This window comes from Pholis gunnellus (assembly GCF_910591455.1).
Source record: "Pholis gunnellus genome assembly, chromosome: 1".
Classification (NCBI taxonomy): Eukaryota; Metazoa; Chordata; class Actinopteri; order Perciformes; family Pholidae; genus Pholis; species Pholis gunnellus.
Window position 1 is genome coordinate 19,470,129 of NC_136528.1, and position 24,019 is coordinate 19,494,147.

General features: G+C 40.1%; 1 pseudogene across 1 annotated transcript; it reads right to left on the bottom strand.

Annotated features, from left to right (window-relative positions):
• Positions 1–1,179: 1,179 nt before the first annotated feature.
• LOC306696139 (calretinin-like) lies at positions 1,180–12,197 on the bottom strand (annotated as a pseudogene). Its single transcript, XR_013767717.1, has 11 exons — positions 11,792–12,197; positions 6,557–6,633; positions 6,164–6,253; positions 5,898–5,978; positions 4,651–4,707; positions 4,065–4,142; positions 3,453–3,508; positions 3,325–3,364; positions 2,595–2,648; positions 1,810–1,881; positions 1,180–1,636 (listed from the first exon to the last, which is right to left on the bottom strand). The product of XR_013767717.1 is annotated as a calretinin-like (transcript).
• Between the last annotated feature and the right edge of the window lie 11,822 nt (positions 12,198–24,019).

Here is a 24,019-nt window from a genome sequence, read left to right on the forward strand (position 1 = left end):
TTGTCCCATTGCTCTCACTGAGTAGGACTGATGTGTGTGAAGGAATCAGAGCGGATATAACTCTCTTTTTTTCCTTGTTGTCAGCAGTTAACAGTGTTTATTTGTGCCATTGTGTATTTCTGTGTATGGGTGTATTTGTATGCCTTCATGTCTAACATTGAACATTCGCTGAAGGAGGTAAACACAGTATTGCAGTGATGGTGGTGTGTGAACGGGTTGTGCTTTAAAGATAGTGAGTTTAATTAAAGATGAAAGAGCTTATCATTAATTGATGGAAGGTACTACTCCATGATGCTGAAGTATGGGGGTGTGTTCACTCTCTTTCCTAAAGAAAGAAATATAAAATGTCCCTTTTTTGAGTAAACTAGTTGAGCATGTTTAAAAAAACAAGTTATTTTTGTAATTTCAATCAGTTGTAAATGTATAATCTAAAGGTGTCATGAAGATATGATAAAGACAAACATAATCACTACTATATTGGAGAATATGTTTAATCTGAGGAGGCGAGGAGGCTCACATACACACATTTGGATGAGAAAGAGGCATATTTAAATGATATAAAAGTGTAAATCTTTGTTGTGTTTTCTAAAGGCAGATTTGTGTAGAAAGAGTGAGACAATCATGCTGCTATATCTTTGTTGTCCCAAATCCCTAAGCTTGTCCTACTCTGCTCAATTCAACTCAAAGTGGCACAGAGGCTTCGGAGACTCTCCTCTATGAAAAATGGAGCAGCAAAAGCTTTTTCTATAACACACTTTCTGTTACCAGGAGATTAGAAAGTGAACGTGGAGCACTCTGGAGAAAACACTTGCTCTGGGCATCTGTACTGGAGCTGTAATCTTTACCAGAACCACATAACTCTCCAAGTCGGGGAAAATGATTTTCTTTTACACGGTACCGTGGGAAAAGACTGAACAAACTCAGTCGAGGCCGTGGCACAGTTGAAGTGATCCTCCTGATAGCTGAGGTGTAACTGCACATTGTTTAGATAAAGATATTCATGCAAGAGAATTACAGGGACACGAGTTGTTATCTTATATTTATTCATTCTCTCAATATCATTTTTGATAGAACATTACAAGCCTCATCAAATAAGATTATATTGTATAAACAGAAATAAATAAATAAACAGATGCTACAGGACAAATGTATTAATTTTAAATTCATTGGGAGAGGAACATATAGATATGAGTTATCTTAACATAAAACATTAAAAAAATGCATAATAAAAATGGAAGTAAAATAAATAAAGACACAGTATATTCCTGTAGTCATTGCTATGGCTATGTCAATGTGGAACTGCATTTTAAGATCCAAAAATAGAAATACAACTCAGAGGGGTACAAAGCTAAAATAGCAGGGCCAGCAGTACACCGTGTGCTCTCAGGAGCACTTTTGTTTTCACTCTAAGTGGTGAAGCGAGGTTAAGGGTCACACATGCACCAGGTTACATCAGGAGGTAGGAAGGAGGAGGCAGTGGGGGAGGACCGCAGGGTCCCAGGCAAGGAGCTCACAGCGTGGAGTCCCGGCAGAGGACGATTTCCAGCTCAGTGCGGTACAGTTTCCCTCCATCAGACAGGGCCATGATGCTCTTCTTGTACCCCAGCAGTCCTTTTGAGTCCTCGGGGTCCACGTCCTGCCACAAAGGACAAGGGCACAGAAAATCAGCAGGCACAAAGTCGTCTATGGACGGTACGAACATGCAGTAGAGTGCACGGGCATCTTAGGCAGCTGTTCCATCTCTGCTCTATATTTGGAGAGTAGAAAAGTAACCTGAACTGATCAATCAATGGGCTAACTATTCATTACCATTTTGTTCTTGTCACAGAGGTCCTTCAGCAAACCATCCAGCTCCTGCTCATCAATATACCCATTACCATCCTGGTGAGAGAGACGAAACAAGAGGTCTGAATTATACAGAAGGAATAACTACTTTTAAAAAGAAGACTCAGAGTCTACAGACGTACTAGCAGCTCTTTGAGTCTGTACTGAGGCACAGTGGCACTTTGAGCTAACTGCTATAATGCTTACCATTTACCATCGTAGTTTAGCATGTTAGCATGCTAATATTTGCTGATTAGCACAAAATGAATGGCATTTGTTTTGCTGGATAAAGTACTGGATATATTACAATTTTGACCTTATGATGATGCTAAATAAAAAGTAAGGGGATCACCCACGTTATTGTAATTAATCCTGTGGGTGACATGAGTTTGTGCACCAAATGTCATGGCAATCAATCCATTAGTTGGTGAGGAATTAAGACAAAAATGTCATGAGGATTCATCCATTGGGCACCATGAATGTCTGGAGAAGATGTCAACCAAATAGTTGTTGTACTAAAGTAGCTATCAAGGCCGATAACTGAACATTTTTCAAGCACTTGTTATGAGAAGTGGTATGACGTGGAAATATAACTCAAAGTGCATAAATAAGAGGCAATGTGTCATCACTCAAATACAGCTTCATCGACAATATGGAAACGTTACTTTGTTTAACATTGTAACTGTCCAGCAACAAACACACACAAAATGCATAAAGAAAACACAGATATAGTATATAAGACAACAAACACACAGACCAACTCTATTCACCTTATCATAGAGGGTGAAGAGGGAGTCAAATTCTTTAACTGTGAGATTGATCCCCTTTGTAAAAGAAAGAGAGGAAGCAGTGAAAATTGTTAGAAACTGAAGGGTATTTCTACAGACCAGATCCAGAACTGATAATAATCCATGCAGATTATGATAACTGGGTCTAGAGATGAGTTAATCCTGATCAGACTAATCCGCTGTCAGAAAGGAATTGTTGATCTGCTCTAGCTAGCATGTGCGTTTTTCAACATACATGATACATATAAAATACATATTCAAGATGTTCATGTATGTAGATTAATATTGTTTTTGTGCTACAAATGTTGATCTATGAATAGTTTGCACATGTATTCCCTCAAATATATCTTCCAATTAAGAATAGATATGAAACTATGCAAGAGGATGAGCTAGTTTTATTTTTAGATGCAAATTAAAGTTATTTTTTAAACAGATTATATTGAAGATAAATGATGTTGACACATAAGAGGAGCCTATCATGTTTTAAAAGATATGTTATGCTGTAATATCTCATTCCTGAAGGATTTAAAGTAATTTGTGTCAATGTCCCATATGTCCATTGAGTATTTGATGACAAATAATTCTCTAGTGGTGAATCCAATAATGTTGTTTTGTTCTGAATCTCCAGTGTTGTCTAAGTTTTCGACATCAGCGGGACAGCTGCTGAGTAGTTGTGACTATATGCCTAAAATCAATTTGAGAGTAATGTTACCTCGAACTTCAGCAGGAAATTTTCCTGGACTGGCAAGAGCCTGCAGTTAAACAAGAGGGAAGGTTTCATCTTCATGGCATCCTTTAAAAACATACACACAGAACAAATACAAGTGGAGACACACTCACCTCGCCATCTCAGAGAGGCCCAGTTTACCATCGCCATTCAGATCGAACATCCTCAGCTGCACAGAGAGAAGAGGACTTATTAGAGAAAGCAAATAGGAGGTCTTAAAACATGAGCAGTCGTACATGTTTAAATGGAAAAATGTAAAGTGTAAAGTGACATATCAGCTCTTCAGGTGAGCTTGAGGATGAACCCAGACATTCATGTTATTCAGTATATTAAAATGAAAGCCTTTAGGGTTGTTATTTCAGTTACGTTATGTAGAAATGTAGCAGCCAGGTGCTATATTCTAAACATATGGGCGTAGATGTAATGTACTCCTGTATATATGAAGCAGAAATTGAAAGAAGGTTTTGTTTTATGATCATTCTTAGAGTCACTGACAACGTTGAAGTATCATTTAATGAATAAGGCATAGTTTAAATGTATACAGTCAATTAAAAAAAATGACATTGAGTTTAAAAAAGATGTGGTTCCACTACAATGTTCATATAAATATGGATTAGTAGAATAAAATGTTTATGTAGTGAACTCTTTAAAGACTTGAGTCTTGCAGTTATAATGTTGAGTTTGCAGAAGTAGAAAAAACATATTCTGTGCCTAATAATACTCACAATTGTCTGAGTGTACTCATGGAGCTTCTTGTCATCGTAGTTTCTTTTAGCCTTCTTCAGCAGGTCTGACAGGAAACCCTGAAGAGAGAAAAAAACTATCCGTCAGTGATTAGATGACATGATACATTTATGATTGGCAGTTGGCAGTTATGGTGACTATGAATGGTGTTGATGTCTACAGAGCTCCGAATGTGAAAGCAAGCAAAGAGTTTGTTTTGAAATGTTCTAGGTGGTTTTGTTTTTCACAGAACAGTGAGACTTTTCAATGGAGAGTATAACACACATGTGCAGGTTCAAAGCAGCTCCATCAGCAGAGACATTAGCACCAATTATAGCACTGGCATGACACGGAAGCTAATCATCATCTAAAATAAAGTCTGGTGTGTTTACAGTAATTACAAAAGAGAAATGTACACATACAACTATTTATTTGATGCTCTCTCTCTTTTGTTTTGACATTCTAAACCCACAACTCTAAAACTCAGTGAGAGCGCTGTCAGACCAGCTGTGCAGCCTATTTAGCATGCGCTTATAATGATTCTACCTTAATGCTCTTTCTTGCAGAGTTTGGCATATTGTGTTTTACCTTCAGCTCATTCGACTCAATGTATCCACTTCGGTCAGTGTCGTACCTCCGCCAGGCCTGCAGCAGAAGAGTGATATTGTTACAGTAGCTGTCAGAAAACATGCATGCTACTTTAATTAACCACAATGACCAATAAGAAAAAACACACAAACACACGCACACACACTTTCTCTATATGTTACCTGATTTACAGAAAGAAAGACAGTAAAGAGAAATGACAGAGTTACGAGGGTGTCATCTGACATTGTGTAAATATAGAATTTGTCAAAGCCCTTATTAAAGATAGATACCTAAACCCCTCCAGCACTCACTGCCTTTCCCCTGCAGAACGCTGTGCTCCATTCATAATGTATTGCTGCCTGAGAATAGCTTTAACACACAGAGCAGCCTGAACATCACACCACTGAAACCCCCCTCAGCCCAACCCAAGAGTACACCAAGCGTGTGTGTGTGTGTGTGTGTGTATGGTTATTTTCAATCGCAGTGGACCAGATGTTCGATGCCTGACCATTTCTTTTTAATTATTTCAACATATGCAACCGAAGAAGAAGTGTGAGTCAAATATACAACTGTTTACTTGGTGGCAAGGTGTTAAATTCCGGCTGTTTAAAGTTCCTACTATCTTTGATTCAGAGTGAACAGAGAACTATTTAAGACATCATGTTTGGTTTGATAATAAATGTACATTTTTGAAGGACAGTGAATTCAGTTAATTTATGTCAAACAAGACAATTTAAGTCAGCTTTATGCTGTCAGGACCCACATATTAAATGCAGCACATCTCCAATACAACTTTTAACATGTTTGTCAGTGTTTTAACTCCAGACACATCATCAAGGCTGTAAATTAGCAATTTACACCCTTTCTGGACTGTTTTCACAAGAAACAGGCGTCCTAACTTGGCAGGGAAACAAAAGGAATGGCAGGGCAGCTGCACATGTCTCCCACAGGATGAGCTGAGATGGCGCTGCTGACTTGAGGCATTCGTGGGGAAATTTAACAGCTCATTAACGTTAAGCAGTTAATCTGTGAGCAATGTTTTTCTAGAGAAACAGGAAAAGAAGAAGGCTTATAGTGTCCTTTTGAGCTATCCATTGTAAAATATTTTTTTGTACCATCATTAAATTGAATCAGTTGTGATGGGTGTGAGAGCTTGACAGAGCAGATCTAATATATAGAGTTATAAATAAAAAAATGAAAGCATAAATAAGGTAAAAATAGACCAATACGAATGCATACAAACTTACAGCCATAAACTCTGCGCTGGATCCCACAAACTCTCTGAAACAGAGCAGGAAGTTTTCCTCTGTGGGCAGAAGTTGAGCCAACTACAAAGAGACAGAATGGTTATTATTCCAGAGACTTGATCGAAGATTGGCAGTGAAGACACAGAAAGAATATAGGGACAGATAAAGGGTTATTACACGCATTAAAAGCTAGAGCAAAGCCAGGGATGTTGTGGATATACTTTAAGTGTCTCAACCACTAAAGGACGTTTTCAGTTAGTTCTCACCTCTGACATCTCAATTCTCCCATCAGCGTTCTTGTCAAAGTTGGCCATGAACTCCTTCATCTTTTCTTTGAACGTAGCATGTGTAGGATCCTGCAACCACATCAAATCACAGATGACACTCATGACACGGATGATAGTGCTGCCTTTAATTTAAACATATACTTAAGAGAAAACCTTTCAAAGCGTGCCAGAGCCCACCCTGTCCCCAAGACATTATGTTTATATTACGACTCAATTTTGCAACAGCAACTCGTATGAAATGAAATTCCATCCATTTTCCTATCAAGAGGAAACGTTGTTAATTATGATGGATATATCCATATTTTAAATGATGGATTGATCGCTTTGGGTCAATTTCCCTCAGTAAGTATTCATTAATGTGCACGCACTCACCACGCCTGCTCCTCGTCTCGCAGTCTCCAGCTCTTTGAAGAAATTCTCCAGCTCCTTCCCTTCGATGTAACCATTTCCTGCGGGGCACCAGAGAAACTAAATTAGTTTGGCACAAATGATGTTATGAAGCCTTTCAGTGGCCTGGAGCTTTGTTGACTGTTCAAAAGTTTGATTGAAGACTGTGGATGTGGACTTCAGATTAAAGGTCAATAGGGGTCGTTCAATTTTGGAACAGTTGCCAAACCTTGAGTGCTGGTCCGATCTGAAGTCAACTCAAAGTGTGATTGGATCCAAGTAAGTGGTTTAAACATGCTCACAGCTGTACACAGTGTGAATATTTGGTTGCACCTCATAGTCATGTCTTGAGTGAAGCATGGAGATCTACAACACAGGGAAATACGATTCACACGTGTCATATCGTCTCTGCACAACTAAAAACCTTTAATTGAAAACTCACTTTGATGAAAACAAGCTCATGTCCTAAGATTATTGACTTTCATGTATGTCGTGCCAAATTGGCCTTCCTGCATTGTGGAGATTCCGTGATATACTGCAGCAGGGGGAAAAAAGCCACAAGAGTCCATTGTAGCTGGAGTGTTTGCAGTATAATGAGTTTTCTTGCCTAAGAGGGGGAAAGTGTGCAGTCAGATTGGTGCTTATTGGGGCATTCTGTCCCCAATGCTTTGTACGTCTTATGACAGTCACATGACTGAGGATGATTTTAATACAATAATTTACTCCACTGGTTTCCCTGCAAGTCAGAAGGTAGCATGTAGGACATTCAGAGCTCTCTTTGTTTAATCATAAGAATGAGTCCCATCTGTCCAATCCCAGCAGGACTGGGAGGGGGGTCGGGCCTTATATCATACAAAAAACGTTAATAGAATTGTTACTTAAATTCTGGATAAAACCCAGATGTATGTACAGAATAACATGCAGAGAGAATTACCCTGCCCCCCTCTTCATCGCTAATCTCTTATCCTTTCATCTACTCTCCTTTCTGATCGTTTTCTCCCTCACCTCCCCCCATCCTCTGGTCCCTCTGCCTCGCGATTCATTCGCACACAGTATTTGATAGGTGCTCCATGTCACCATCTGTGCTGTGGCTGAGCTGCTGTTTTAGATATAAACAAATCACTACATCTTCAGTTCAGTTTCACTTTGTTGTCATTATTCAAACTTAAACTGATTATCTTTTCTTTGAGTTATGGCTGGATTACCTCTTGTTAGTCAAATAATTAAATTCTGTCCACCAATGAAATGATCATATCTCCATCAGCGATATCAAATGACTTTGAGCGTTAGGGTGTTGCTTAAAAATACATGTTGCCGGCTTGAATCCACCAGTTCAACAGTGAGTACTCCCTCACTTTATCACTTTCTATAACACAAACAGAAAATCTTAGATCAGTTCAGGTTTTACAGAGAGAAAAGTAATAAATATAGACTTTCTGTTTAAGCAATGAAAAATGTAATCTTGATCATTATGCTAACAAAGTGATGTTAAGCAGGTTTATCATGGTTACCGTCTTAGTTCAGCATGTTAGTATGCTAACATTAGCTAATTATCACTTAACACAAAGCTAAGTCTGATGGGAATGTCTTTGGTTTTGCAGATATTTGGGCATACATTATAATTTTGACCTGATGGTGGCGCTACATGAAAAATCAGAGGATCACCAAAATTATTACAATTCAACTTGAGGAGGAGATGAATGTCCGTCAAATAAATGTCCTGGCAATCCATGCGTAGTCGTCAAGATATTTCAGTCAAAACCACGAATGTCAACCTCACGGTGGCGCTTGAGTGAACATCAGGGGATCACCACAGTCAGTAGGATTCATCATCAGGGGATCATGAGCAGTTGTTGAGGTGTTTCAGTCTGGACCAAAATGGCGGAATGACCACTTGACATTCCCATCCAGAGAGCCACTCTGCTCAATAGTTATCTACTATTTATACATTAACTATTAAATACAATATCATATTACTTCAAAATTGTTTTGACAAATTTGCGCACAAAAGTTTTTTCACCTTGTGACTAGTGTCTCAGCGGCACTCAGTGTCACCTAAAGCAATAATTATTGACTGAGCGCTTCATCCGTCCTGCTGGACTCGCAGAGCGGGGTTTAGGTAGATCAAATGAGACAAAATGCATTGAAGGAGGGGAGTATACACAACTTATTGTGTGTGGCAGTGTAATGGGTAGCACTATAGGCCTAGCCCTATTAATATGTGTATATATGTGTCTCTGGATGTGTTGTTGTTGTCCTCCAAGGATGTGGAAACAACAAGAAATCTTGCTCTGATTGACCCAAAGTACTTGAATGTCGTTAACCACCTTGTACTGTTAGAGCATGATCTTCTAATCTGAATACATTTCACATGACTGTTTTTTTATTACAGTACAGAGCATCTTTGATGAAGAACGAGAGAGGTCAAATCCTGTTACTTGTAATCAAGCTTCATAAGTAACGGTGTTCTCAGTTCATTGGGGCTTACTGCCAGAGTTTAGTTGCAATACAAAACTCAGCTGCCACATGGAGCGCACCACTGCACACTGCATTCTGAGCAGATGCAGCCCTCTACCTCCCAAAACATTTTGAAACACAGCTCAACTGCTGATTGCTCAATGGCACCTCGGAAACAATCCAGCTGCCTAACTTGTACTGACTGAAAACGACAAACAGGATCATGCAGAAAATACTCGCTAAATGAAAAGAAAAGCCCACACAAGTTTGAAATGAGTCAGTGCGCACGTTCTTCAACTGGCTGAGGTCCTCAGTTGTTTGTTTGTTTGTTGTTCTCCTTTTCCCTGCAGCCAATAGGAGCTACGGTCCAGTCGGTCACTGCTGTGCTGCAGCTCTGGTCAAGAAAAGAGCCTGTTGCTGCCACGATGCTATCAGAGCCAACAGCAAGCCATCACCAACACGTCCCCAGAAATAGACGTTATTTCAGAGAGTGGACAGAAGTTGTGTGTTTACTTTGAGAGAGACTATTCCTGTGTTGAGGTAAAAGCCTCTATTCCCCTGGATCAATCACTTTCCATATGACTGGTTTATTTTACCAGAAGAAGGCAATGCTTTTAAACATTTTATCAAACTAAAAAGTTTTAGTTTTTCTTTATAGTTGCGGGCCCGAAAAAGAAAACAATGTCTGTCACTTATGCAATTGACTTATTTAATCTACCTATCAGGGTGGGGACATAATTAGCTATGTTTTCTTCACCTGCATTACAAGGAGTGTGATACCCTTTAGCAGAAGACTCAACTTCTCCAGTTGGGCTTCTAGTAGACAATTACTTAACAAAAGTCACAATGGTTGACACTGGTGCCTCAGCTGTTTTTTGTTATTGTTCCGGGTTCAGAGGTCACACAGTCCATTGTCTCCTATGTGAGCGCAGTCCACCAAAAACATCATATTTCCCACAATTTAAGCTTCTGCATTTTTCAAATGCACTAGTATTATTCAAACGTATTGTTCAGTTCGTAAGCCTCGTACCGAACGGTTTCATACGAATATGTGTACTATTACACCCCTAGAAACAATTAACCATAGCTGTGGTGTCATAATGAGCTTATTAGGAGATGGCTCAAGTGTAGTAGAACAGCACAGAAGGTCCAGGTATAAAATGCACGGCCCACCACTGGATAAAAGTAATATATTACTGTGTTACTGTAGCGCTGGAAATTAATGACTATAGGCCTACTCGTGGTCTCCTGCAGGTTACTGTATGAAGCGCAAGCTTGTTTGGTGGGAGGGGCTTAGTGCAGAGAGGGTAGAGTCATTCCAACTCCTCACCACTGATGCTTGGTGTACCTTTGGTGGCCCAGCGTATGGTCTCAGTAAAGAAATGGTTAGGGTTGTGAATCCAACCAACAATACTCGCTTAGGTTTAGGCAACAAACCCACTCATTTAGGTTTCGGAGAACAACATGGTTGGGCTTAAAATAAGTACAAACAATAAATAAAACGTAAAAAACATAAACATAAGTACGGTGAACACTTTGGCTCTTGAGCATCAATCTACTGGTTGAAAGTTGGAGCATTTTCTCTGAGCATCGAATAATGACACAGATTTACATGAAGCTCGGTGCATCTCATACAGACTCTAAAGGATGCCTTGTGCATGTCAGTCGCAGAGGGTCTGTGTGACGAAGCGTGATGCTCTGGGAATGAGAACGGACTGCAGAGCTGCAGGTTGAGGGCTGTATTGTCAAATTCTTACAATATTTTGGAGGTTATTATGGAATGTCTGCCCAATAATGCCAAAAATAACCAAAAATTACTCAAACAATTAATCAATTACAAAATAGTTGGTCAACAACTGATTAATAAACTAATTGTTTCGGCGCTGTTATAGATTTGATGACAGCATGAAAAATAGTTCTATTCAGCTCCATCTGTATATCTAGCCATGTATATAAGCTACATATAGTATGTTTATAATGTGGTATCGCTGGCACACACACACACACACACACACACACACACACACACACACACACACACACACACTGTTTCCATCCCTCCAGTTCATTAGTAAGCGCTAAGATTCAGAGGCTTCATCCTCTCCTCTCGCTCACATCCCCCCCCCACACGCACACTCTCTCTCTCTCTCTTGTCCTCCCTCAATTGCATCCTTTTATCCCTCTCCCATCTCTCCTTCACTCTATCATTCTTCCTCTTGTTCAGCTCCCTCCCCCATCTCCCCCTCTTCTTCATCCTCCTCTCTATAACTTAACTCTGACGGAGTCTTATTTAACTTCTCTCATCAGATTCTAAAAACACCGTCAATGACACATTTAGATCACAGAAAATGCATTACACTCTCAACATAAACGATATTAAAGAATGTGATACGTCGTACAGAAGAGCATTGAACACACATTGCTGAGCAGTTTACTGCACACCAAATATATATTTTTTTAAATCAAGTAAATTTGAAAATGTAACACTGAAATAAAAAAAATGCTATAGTTGATATTCATTTTCCATGTAGTGTCTTACTCTATAGTAGTAATATGCTGTAATATTTTTCATGCTTGCTGATTTTTAAATAAGCTTTTCACTGGACAAGCTATTTATTGTAAGAATAATTAAACTCTCACTGGAAACAAATATTTAAAACACAATAAACAAAAAATATGAAATTGTACACACACTTCGCAATTATATATTTAGCTTCTAAAATATACTAATTGATAACTCAATTGATGCCACAGCGCACTCACCGTCTTCGTCAAAATGTTTCCAGATGTCGATGAACTGCGCCGCGGTGATCTCAGCCAGGTGCAGGTGGGGCGACTGCTGTGCTTGAGTTGCCATCTTTGCTGTTTCTCCCACCTTGTAGTCGAGTGTAACAGTTCGAGGTAAACTTTTCCCGACGTGCAGCTCCTCGGTACTGTGAGCAGCTCCTCCTCAGCTGGGGCTTTTAAACTCCCCGCGGCGTCCGAACTTCTCCTGCCCGCCACACGGGGGCGCGTTCATCCTGAACAGGTCCTGCAGGCAGGAGACCATTTACAGGACGTGGTGGAGGAGGAGGAGGAGGAGGAGGAAGGCTCTCCTGGGCTTTGCATATGAGTTACCATTAACTGCTGTCCAGACTGCTGGTTTGATAGCAGGATCATTATACATCATCCAATCCTGCTACTCCCATGAGGAGAGAATTACATCAAACAATTTATCCTATAGTGAGGCGTCTTGCTGGCTCCAGTGGATCTTGAAGGATGTCATCCCTGTCTCTTTCAATACTATACCTCCCTGCACTGTCATTCATCAAATAAAGCCTGAATAGATTAAATATCCACAACACCTCTGGAGAACTAACATACAAATGTGATGTGAATCTCATGCTCTAGTGAGGGCCACATTTTCTTCTTCTTGTGTCTGCTGAGTTTTGATTTAACCTATCCGATGTCACAAATGAGACTATGCCCTCCCACCATTCTCAGCTTTTACTCTCACCTCCTCCCTCCCTCAACCTTTCACACTCTCCATCATTCTTCCCGGCCTGTGGAGGTCGGAGGGGCACTCAGTCTCCGTGGCCAATCGAACTCGTTTTTGGCGTAAATCCAAGCAGCAGTAGCAGCGGCTGTTACTAAATCACCAACACGCCTTGCCTTCCTATCTTTTTCTCATCTTTTCCTCCTACTGTGTGGTGCATCTCCCTTCTCCAGTTTGGTCCCCATGGCTGGTGTGAAGGATGGGAGCTGTGGTGGGGGGAGGGTGTTCACATTTAGAGGATGCAGAAGAAGAAGACAACTCTTTATCTCCTCCCTGCAGAGCTGTATGCTGCTGATCAGAAAGAAATGGGAGAAAACAAACAGAGAGAGAGAGAGTTGGAGAGAGCAGATAATAAGTGTGTGTGTAGGATAAGTGCATATGTACAACTGCTGTATGTGTATGTGGAAAAGACAGAGAGGGGGGGAGGGGGATATTTATAGAAAATGTCACCGTAAAGCCTAAACACCATGAATAATAATTAGAGAAATGCATGTGGTTTGCAGAGCTCTGAAAGCTCTCTGTTGAAAGTATTGGAGGTAAAGTGATGGGATGAATAATGAAGAGGTGTGAGCGACAATGATGGATAAGGGACAAAGACGTTAATGTACCTCTGATCACCTTTCAAATGGAAAAGGGTCATGTGGATATGAGCATGTACTTACAACACACACGCTGCACACATTATGTGCACACACAGATGCACAATTTTAATCATAAACAGACAGCCGATGTCGAGGTGTTGGCTTTGCATGCCAGTTATTATACATTTCGTGGATTGCAGATTAAGGATAATTATGCAGTCCTGTTAATGCTGTATTAAATGTATCGTATGAAATTTAGATTAGTTAAAAATGGCTTAATGTTGATGGTTAACACTGGAAGAAAAAGCAGGATGAGGAAATGTTTCAGGCAGCAGGTGTTTACTGTAAGAGGCTTTTCAGTTCACTTTAATTTAATTTTCTGAAACGCAACAACAATGTCCCGTCTTTGGTGCTATGCAGAATTATGCAGGATCAAGTGCACAAATCCTGTTTGCCTTTATGCATAAACTGAACTGATTATTTAAAAAGAAAAAAATAGATAAGCCATATTCAGAGGTCAGACTTGGTAGTACTTGTTCTTGTGGCAAATCAAACTGAATGAGCACAATATGTTCTTAAATGAAGACAGACAGTTAGTTACTGCAGGTTTGAACTGTGGGTCAATGGTTTCTGTTATGGATGATTATTACCTCCAGTCTCTGCTGTTTCACCACATCTGTCCTGCTTCAATCAATGAAAGCCATTTCTTCAACACTCTCTCTACACCTTCCATTAAGAAACCTAAAGTACAATCAAAGCTTTAATATACATTGTTTTGGAAAAGGAGGTTGTGCCTCAACAATGGGATTCACAGTCAATGTTCAATGAGCATATTACAAAAAAAATACTTGTTTATTTGTCTCATATCACAATAGAAATATGCTTCAGTATTTTGGCATGGAACCTTAATCAGAGTGTTGTGAATATAAATAGTTTTTATATTCACAGGGAACTGTGTGAATATTAAAGTTATAGTTGTATATTCTGACATCCATTTTGTAATGACTGTACAAAGCTTTGTCTAGAAAAACTAAAGCTGTTGTGTCATGAAGCCCCCAAGGATGAGCTTCCTGTTCCCTTTCTTAATCTTAAAGAAGAGGTTTTTTTTAAAGAACTCAACACCAATTTTAACCTTTTGAGAAGAAAGAGTAGGCCAAAACATTGCCAAAGGTCTGGTTTTATTTTGTTCGTTTCTTTGTGAGGTTCATATGATGAGACTTTTGAAAAATGTGGAGGCCAAAACACATCATTAAACATTAGCCTCTTCTAAATAATACAAATGCAGCAAGACAACTTCCTTCCCTGCATAAATGTAACTTTGTGCTCACCTCTGCTTATCCACAGTGAGAGAAAGTCAATCGCTGATAAACATGAGCACAGCAGGAGACACTGATGATGCAAAGTCCAGTATACTGATGCATTTCACAAAGTGATTATGGAGCATATGTGTGTGTGCGTGTGTGTGGCAGCAGCTGCCCGGTGAGGCCTTCACTGATGTTTGCATGCAGTCATGGTTGAATCTCTCTGGGCCGCATTCTGATATCTGATCAACCTAAAGCACGCAAGCCAAAGAGATGACCCACCTGGTGAATTAATTACACCTGATGTGGTAAGAGAGCAGATGTTCAATCACAAAATAAAAACCTTGTAGAGAAGAGAAGAAAACATGCTGCCTCGTATCTTTGAGCTTTGTTGATTCAGTTATGATAAGACAAATGACACCTTCATGATTCCGATAACTTCAATGAGTGTGGTTGTCACGTCCATGGGTGCAGGGACAGGGAGGACCAGGAAGACTAAGAGTGATCGGGGTGATGCAGGGCAGCTGGAGCTGAAGTGGCGAAGAGGAGGATCAGCCATGACCATGATGTTGTTTTCCTTCGAACATATTGTTGTGTCAGTTCATTCCACTACGAACAATACTGACGCAGACCCAATGAGGGAGAAGCAAACTGAACTTCATGAAGAGGGAGCCATCCATGTTGGATTAGTCCTGCACCGTTTGTTGTCACGTTTGGTTCAGACTGCAATGAAAATCAAAGGTTAAGAAGGTGATCATATCTCTCTCTTTGACCAGTGTGTACTTAAACAGGTAAAGAGAGTCCTCTGGGATCCATCCCATATTCTGTCCTCTCAGTGTGAGTTGCTACCGTCAGGTAGACGACACGGGGCTCAGAGGTGTATATTGAATTGGTTTAAGAACTCCTTTGTGTTTGTATCAGCTGGAATGTTAAACCTAAAGTAAGTGGAGGGCACATAGGATATACTGGGGTACGAAAACTAGACACTGACTGATGCCTCAGGGTGTGTATGTTTATATTTGTTATATCTCTACTGAATTTTTCTGTACTCTTCATGTTTTTTCTTTGCTTGTGTGAACCTATATGTGTTGACGGGTCTTGCATTGTCGAGTCAAATCTCCCCATGGGTTAAATAAAGTATAGATCTACCTCCACACAGATAACTGTAGGAATCCAGCATGCAAGGTAACTGCATGCTAATGATTGCATTTAAAATATGCCCCCAAATTGTATTCACTACCTACATCACCATGACATAACATCATATAGAATTCAGCAGACCATCATTCTTCTGAATGGCCAGGAGGCTGTCCTATTAGGGCTCAGTGAGTAAGTTATCCATGTGGCTGTTTGTCTCCCATCTGTCATCATCATTAGCTCAACAGACACTCAGGACAGGAATGTTAATGTGCTCTCTGATGATCCGCAAACCTGAACCTTCACTTCCTCACTATCTAACCTCCAACAAGCCAAACCCTCAGGTATCAGTTGAAATGATGAATTACACCAAAGTCCTCCTCACTGATGGGATGCTACTGATATAACAAACATCTAAAACTGCATAATTACATGCTGAGAGGAACAATAAACACCAAATGTGCATATTGTTGGTAGGAATGAATATCACAGTGTGGGATTATTTCTGTGGAAGTGTGCATGTAGATTAGATTAGTCTTTCTTGGTTTGACTGCCAGAGACATTTGCTCCCACGTTAATACGGTTGAGCAGAAGTCAGAGTGGGAGTGCACGATTTGTGTAAATTAGAGTGACAGGGTGCCTCATCGCAGTAATCAACCATTTTTATCAGCTGCACAATGTGGACTGAGTAGCTAGTGATAATCAGAGATAGACACTGTTAGAGTTATCAAAGGCTGGAAACAGATAAAGCAGAGTCCAATTTTCTGTCTATTTAGCAGATTGAGTTGTGATTATTTCCCTGCCGAACACGGGAACAGATAAAGACCTTACAATGAGAAAAACTGCATCATCATTTACTACATGCCATTCACACAGGCAACAAATATATAGAAAATCACATGTAGTGATAGCAGCAAACACCACCATGACTGGGTTCTCCTGCTGTGTTCGGAGCTGAACTCACAATGTGACAAAAGCATCTCCATGGGGCATTTTACAGATGAGGCGGGCATTAAGCTCGGCAGATAGTTTCACATGATAAAATTGTATTTCTGAGGAGAACGGCATCTCTCAGTGTGCAGGTGTCCTGCCTGCACACTGAGAGATGTGTTCTCCCTCCGCTCCATGGGGAACAATTAAGAGACTGGACCTCCCAAGAGCACATTTCTCCACTGCAAAAACAACCCCACCACTGATAATAATGTCACCTGAGAAAAGGGGTGATTATTTGTTCTCATGATGCAACAGTGAGCGCTGCAGTGAGCGCTGCAGTAAGGCTGTAAAGCGATAACTTCTTGGATAAAAAATGATAAAAATGCATAGTCAGGTAATTATAATTTAAAGTCAGTCAGAAAAGACACACAGTACTGGTGTGTTTGAGAGCTCACGCACATACGCACACACACATACACACACCATTGTTTTTACACGCAGAACTTTGACTTATAGCAATTGTTCAAGACTTTGGGAAATACACAAATTCCCTATCTTGCAGAGAGTTAAATGAGAGGATTGATACCCCTCTCATATGATACCCCTCTCATATCTGTCAAATGTGAAGCTGCATGCATCAGCCGGTTAGCTTAGCTTAGCATAACGACTGGAAGCAGGGGGATAATAAGGAGCCTGGTGCTGTCCAAAGGTGATAAAATCCACCTAACTGCACCTATAAAGCTCATTCTATAACACGTTATTATGTGTTTGTTTTATTCATATAAAAACCAAAGTGAAAAAACCTTAAGTTGTGGTTTTACGGGGGGGTTCTTTGTCACATTATTTCTTAATATATATATATATATATATAGTATTATGGCGATGACACTCCAGGAAGTTATTATGTACAGTCAAGAAATAGTCCAGCACGTGACATATAAGGTGTCAATTTGTGACTGAAAGGTGGATTTTATTACCATTGAACAGAGCCAGGCTAACTGGTTCCCATCTTTATACTAAGCTAAGCTAACTGGTTTAACCAGACTCACAAAGCATCAAATAATGTGGATGGTGGTGTCCAATCAAAGAGTAAAGGCTCACTATGCCGACCTGCAACCACCACTCTTCGTCATCAGTGTTTTTTGAGAGAAGAAAAATGAATCTGTGCAGACAAACGTGGATCACACACATGGTGGGAAAGTAAAGGAGCTCAGCGCTGTGATGAATCTTTGTGTGTTGACAGGCCTCCATAAACAAATGCACTGAAGCGCAACAAGCACTCCTACGAGCTAATATGAAAGTGCAGTACACATACCTGAGCAAACATATCCTCAGATGGGTGTGTAGTATGTGTGCGTGCGTGTGTGTGTGCGCGCACATATTGAATGCCAACAACAAGTTGTCCTTGAGGCCTGATTTGTGCCCTCTGCCCCCACCTCTGTCTAAGCAATCCCTTTTATGAAGTCAATTCAATTCAGAGGTGAACAGAGGTCTATCGATGTGCCTTCATGCACAGAGAGAGAGAGACACCAGTGTATAGTAAACAACACTGGCAAAGAGCGTATCTATCAGCCATTGATTGTGATTGTTTGAGCGTAGCGTAGAAGAGAAATAACAGTGGGTACAGTCAGGAATCAGTCCCTGTGATTACAAATTACTCAAATTAAACTAAAGCCCAGTGCGGGCCATATGGGACTAACTGCCAAACTGTTGGAGAACATGCGTGACCCAACAGACACTCAGCAGCTTCACACACTGTTTTTAGCAGCTGCTCATTTAAAGCTTTGGCTCCATCGTGTTTTTAATTTGGACAGAATATGACACAATGAGCTGAAAGGGCAAGCCGCTGGCTGTGAATGGAGGCCAGGCGGGTTTTAGCCACACCAGATTAACATTTCTGATTTTACAGAGAAATATGCCGACTTACACCCACTGTCGGTAGAAGGTTGACGTCTCAGACTTTAAATGAAACTTTGAATGAAAATGAAACCTTCCTTTTATATGTTTTTTCTTCCAAAGAATGTATCTATAAAGAGGTGATTTAAAGTGTATATATTAGAGTAATAAAATGTCTCAACAACAAATTAACCTCAAGTGAACTCAGTATGAGGCATTTGTCTATGTCCACCCTGTCACACACAAACACTGCTTCATGTATTTGCATCATGTAGCTTTTGTTGTTTTGATTAAACAGTATTTGCATTTGTTCTTATGCACGAGGTTGTGTTTGACCCACAGCGATGAGTTAGTACCCACCGCCTTCATCATCGTGTCAGCTTTTAATAACATCAGGGGTTCAGAACCTGTATTGGTAGTTTTTGCTCCAAACTGCATTATCAGATGCATTTTTACAAAAACTTCAGTTTGTTTTCCAGCAGAACAAACAAAAGTTACACTTTTTTTATCCTGCTGCTGTACAAGATTCAGCTCTCCTCAGTGCAAAACACTTCACTATAGTCCTTCATTCATACTGTAACTATGATTGTTAAATTAATCAACACCAAGAACTGATGTGCTGTTGGCTGCAGGAGATGAATAATGTCTTTTTTGTGATGATTATTTATTGATAATATGGTATCCTATCCAAAGCTGTCCCTTTGAGTCTAGAAAAGCTATTTACAATTATTATTATTGATGACTGGTATTGAGGTGTCATTGTTGTAGTGATATGGCCATTTGAACATACGGAAATAATACTGAACAGATACATGAAATAAAATGTCAACACTATAGTCAACCAATAGTGTAGAAAACGTTCAAATAATCAGTAAACCCTGTAAACCCCCAGTACATTTAGTGTTAATACATCTTCTGATCTTAAGGCAGCTGCGGTGGCCCTATGGCTCTAACAGCAGCTTCATAGCTCGTGTATGACAGAGTTTGTGTTTCATGATCTGCATTTCCCGCTGGTTCCTCTCTGCACAGCTGACTGTCAGAAAAAGAGCGGGAGCGCCAGAGAAGAGAGTTAAACTGATTAGCATTTTAAGAAGACAAAACCAAAGACCACTGTGCTTTGCTAATAAATCCTAGACTATCCAGCATGATTTACATACTCAATCCATAAAACGAGCTATTAGAATAGCAACTAAACTGCAGTATTTCCAAGAATCGACAACGATTGACACTTCCATCAGGGGTTAATTGGTTGCTGTTGTTTATGAGTGGAAATCACCTGCCACAATGAAAGATTTGTGACACCAAATCCTTCTATTCTCTTCCGACGAGTTTTCAATTTGCCCCAGACACCCAAGCTGTATCTACCTCATGAAGGACTAACACCAAACGCCCTTACATGAAAGTTGGATTAATTAATTATTCCCTCCCAAAGATTTTCCGGCTGTGTATTCTCTTTCAGTATGGTCTCGAGGATTAGTATAAGAATATACATATTTATCACTTCAAACTTTATCTGCAGCCGTCACAGTTTATAAGCAGCAAAGCTTCTATCTTTTTATTTCAAGTCAACCCATCATACTTTGGTTGGATTACATCTTCAGTTTTATTTTTACTTATCTTTAGTCATCTAAGTCGTTTTCCATTTTCACATTTCCTCTTAAACTGCAGAAAATAGCTGAGCTTCATCTTAAATGTAGTTTTATAAACTTTGTTCAGGAACGGGACCACGCCCAGAACTCTGCTCATTTCCCCCGCACAAGTATTTATGCTCAACGAACCCGTTCACTTCCTCTTCGACTCTGTTCTCTCATCCCTCCCCCCGACCCCGCTTTGTTTTCCTATTTTCCCTCTCTCTTACAGGAATGACAGGGGACTCTGCACCGCCAGAGCTTCCGAAGAGATAGCCCCCATCCAACAACTCCGTTCCCCCTGTTCTTGCCAGCCACCGGACACCAACGGGACACCAACGGTCCCCCATCAATCACCTAACCTCCTTTCCACAAACCCTCCTCAGTTCTTCTTCCTTACATCCCTTCATCTCTGCATCCCTACCCTACATCCCTTCATCCCTCTACCCTATACCCCTTCATCCCTCGTCCTCGACCCCTACCCCACATCCCTTCATCCCTACCCCACATCCCATCATCCCTCTACCCTACTCCCCTTCATCCCTCTACCCTTTACCCCTTCTGCTTCCTAATCTAACAATCATTCCGTTATGCAATAAACCTCTCGAAACTCATACTGTTATTGGCGTGGTCCTTGTTAGTGAACCAGTAATTGTTCTGCAGGGATGTACATTTTAAAAGCCACGACAGTAACTTCACCATTAAAACGTTTTTAGTTTTCGTTCATATTCCTGTTCATAATCTGATTTGCAGTGGTAGTATTGTTTGTGTCTGTTGTGCCAGATGTGACATGGCCCCTATCTCTTTTTATAATTTACAGATTGATTCGTCTTCTCTCTGTTTTTAGATGATCCATCTTTCGCCTGTGAAAGGGACAAAGAGGGTTTGTTGTCAGACAACAGCTGCGGGAGAAAAGCGAGCGACTCGTTTGCATCGCTGCAGCGTCGCTGTGACAGAGAACAGATGTTCTCTGTGATTGCCTAGTGATGTGTTGATTTACTCTGTTCCTCGTCAGGTTGGAGCTGAAACATTACTGTCATCCTCAACATTTATCCTGTGAACAGACTCACTCTCCACTATTCACAAAACCATCAGCCCTTACAGAAAAATGTGATATATAAAATGTATTTCACTTTCACAACTCATTGTCCTTTTCTGTTGATATTTATTATATTAGATGATGATGTCTACAGAAAAAATAGGACATAATGTATAAACAAGTTTCGTTTTATTGCATTGGCTCTTGGCATGATTTGTTACAGGTTAAATGCATAGGTCAAATTTCATGTATGTACCTATATATGTGACGATTGTAATACAGTTTAAGTGTTTAGCTTATAACTGATATGTGGCACAAAGTCTTAAATAATCAGAGTTTACAGCCACACTAGTAGCTCTTTAATGGTTTGAGCTAAATGCTAACGTGCTTAAAATGTCAGTGCTAAGTTGTTAAGCAGGTATAATGTTTACAACGTTCACCATCTAAGTTTATCGCGTTAGAATGCTAATTTTTTAAGTTTTCTAATTAGCACCAAAGTGGACAAATATGTGTTTGAACCTGTTTTGACCAATCCAATGGGTGTCAAAACACCCAAAGCTACAAATGTGAACCTCATGGTGGCGCTAGAGCTCAGAGGATCACTATTATGATACAGTCTCTGTGGACCATGAATGTCTGTTCAACTGTTTGTACAACATTCCAGTAAATGTTGAGATCTTTTAGTCAAGACCAAAGTAGTGGACCAGCGGACCAACATTGCCGTCCATAAAGCTGTTGCTCTTCCCTTCTTCTCCCTTCTTCACTTTGACCTTCCCTTCTTCTCTGTGTTGTATGTAATGCAGAGCTGATGCAGCATCTGGCGGAGCATCTGCTTTGGCAGTAACGTCGTCATCAACTGACCAGATAACATGATGGTAAATATAATTACTGAAGTAATGAAGTTGAAACTGTTTGTCGAAACAGACAGGTTTGACCTGATGAACCCAATAAAGATTTCTCAATCACAGTGTTTTTAGTTTCCCCCAGAAGCTAGCTAGCTGTTTCCCCGTGTCAAGTCTTTATGCTAAGCTAACCAGCTCTTGGCTATAACTTCATATTCATCATACTAACTTGAGTGGTATCAACATTCTCCAACTCAAGAGACAAGAGAGTGAGCAAATGTCCAATTAACGGTTACCTTATGTCCCAAAATGAGGAACTAAACTTAAACTAGGCCGCCTGAAACTTGATTTAGCTTGAGACCTGAAACAAAAAGCTTAAACCTCTAACCCTTTAAAGTCCTGGAGCAATAAAGAAATTAATAGTCAGTACAGATCAGGCCTTGCAAAGCTGTGTTAAACACCTTGCAAATCCAGTTATTAGGCTTCTAACCCTGACAGGGTCGAGAAAACTATGAATAAAACAGGGAGCTTAATAGTTGTTTGGTTGTGCTGAGGATGTTTTGAGGAATGCTAATACTTTTTCTACAGTTTTTTGTTTCTCACAGATTGACGATTGCAGTAACAAAGCGAGACTAACAAGTAAGACAGCACTTGAAAAGGGATCACAGAGAGACAACTGAGTGACTGAGCTGACTCCCTCTGAGGAACACAACTCTCCTCCTCACAGGTTTTCTGTCCCGCTGCCTTATTTTTGTTACATAACGAGAGTTTCACTTCTCCTGATCTGTCAAAGTCTTTTCTCCGTAGACAGCAGAGCAAAGAGGCGAGTCTCCATTCAGAGTCAACATGACAGTTTCATATCAGCCATAAATGCTGCTCTTTTGTCACATTTATACTGACATGTGTGTGTTGTTGCCATGTCATTCACTGCTCACCTGAAGGTCGATTATTGTCAATATGCATCTGATTCATCATTGGCTTTCTTTTCACCATATTTGCCATGTGAACAGCTTTAATAGGGTTTCTGATATTTGGTTTCTTTCCACGTGAAAGGATACAAACTGACCTACTTGTACTGAGCTCGGGACACAGTTCACAAGTTCACCATCTGATTATTTCATCCACACAGATTGGACTGTAGTCAGCACGCAGTGGTAACACAGAAAAATATAGGACAGATTACATTCTTGGTACACAATACAACCCAATCACATGACTCAACCACACACACACACACAAAATAACTTCCTTTTCATCAAACGCTGACATATTAAAGAGACTCCCTGTATATCTATTTGCTTTCTCTTCCTGTTTTGAGGAAATAATCAATTTGTATTAATCTGGCTGATTTATTTAGTTGTGTGGGCGGTTGGTGTCGGACAAGAGTGACGGATTTGTGAAATATGACTTTCTGATTTTCTCTGATCCCGTTTTCAATTGTAATCCACAAAATCAATACCTCGGAAACTCTGGAGGTATTGAACTTACAAATGAAAACCATTTGGTGAGTTTGGTGTTATACGGGTGTTTGTTAAGGGTTGACCCAAAATACAAATCTTCATCAGGACTGAACACAGGGGACATAAACCAGTCATTTCTCTTTTTACCTACTAGGGTGAGGTTTGTGTTAGTTTTATGTTGCCATCCTGCCTTAAAACCAAGAAGTACCGTTATTAATTGCATACAAGTATAGCCAAAGTGTACCTTGTTGGAGAATCCTTAATATCATTGTTTTTCTGTCAAAGAAAAACAATGATTTTTGTGCTCAGTTTTTTACTCAAAAGCGCCTTATTAGTGTGGAATGTGTTCTTATATCTCTTAGTTTTATACACTGTATTTGTTTATATTGTCTGTGTATTTCTGCCATTTCTTTAACAGTGACATCTGTGTTGAGAGAAGCTATCTATGCCACATTCTAGAGAGCAGGCATCAGAGGACGGACACAAAGGCAGAAAAAAAAAAGATCAGGCAGCAGAAACTGCAATGATTTAATTAAAAATGTACAGGCTTTAGTCCGACAACACAGGATGCAGAAACACTCCAAACTGGACTCCAAACTGAAAGAAAGACAAACTGACCCCGAGCACAGGAACTGGGCT